The sequence below is a fragment of the Orycteropus afer genome, unplaced genomic scaffold (genome assembly GCF_000298275.1).
Source record: "Orycteropus afer afer isolate SDZICR_OR568_19922 unplaced genomic scaffold, OryAfe1.0 scaffold00421, whole genome shotgun sequence".
NCBI classification, from domain to species: domain Eukaryota; kingdom Metazoa; phylum Chordata; class Mammalia; order Tubulidentata; family Orycteropodidae; genus Orycteropus; species Orycteropus afer.
The window spans coordinates 1,138,452-1,139,008 of NW_006922008.1; positions in this window are offsets into that span (position 1 = coordinate 1,138,452).

Here is a 557-nt window from a genome sequence, read left to right on the forward strand (position 1 = left end):
GCGACTGAAAACACCATGGCTTGGGTTAGGCACATCTTAGCCTTTGAAGTGACATTTTTGCTCTTCAACACTTTAAAGAGGTCTTTTGCAGCAGATTTGCCCAGGGCATACATCTGATTTCTTGACTGCTGCTTCCCTGGGTGTTGATTTTGGATCCAAGTAATATGATTTATCTGACAACTTCAATCCTTCTCCATTTATTGAGATGATGCTCATTGGTCCAGTTGTGAGGATTTTTGTTTTCTTTATGTTGAAGTGCAATCCATACTGCAGACTGATCTTCATCAGTAAGTGCTTCAAGTCTTCTTCATTTTCAGCAAGCAAGGTTGTGCCATCCACATATTGCAGGTTGTTAATGAGACTTCTTCCAATACAGATGCCATGTTCTCTTTCATATAGTCCTGCTTGTCACATTATTTGCTCAGCCTGAGAACTGAGTAAGTAGGGTGAAAGGATAGAAACCTGACACACACCCTTCCTGATTTTAAACCACACATGTTCTCTTCCACCTTGTTCTCTTTGAACGACAGCCTCCTGGTCTATGTACAGGTTCCTCA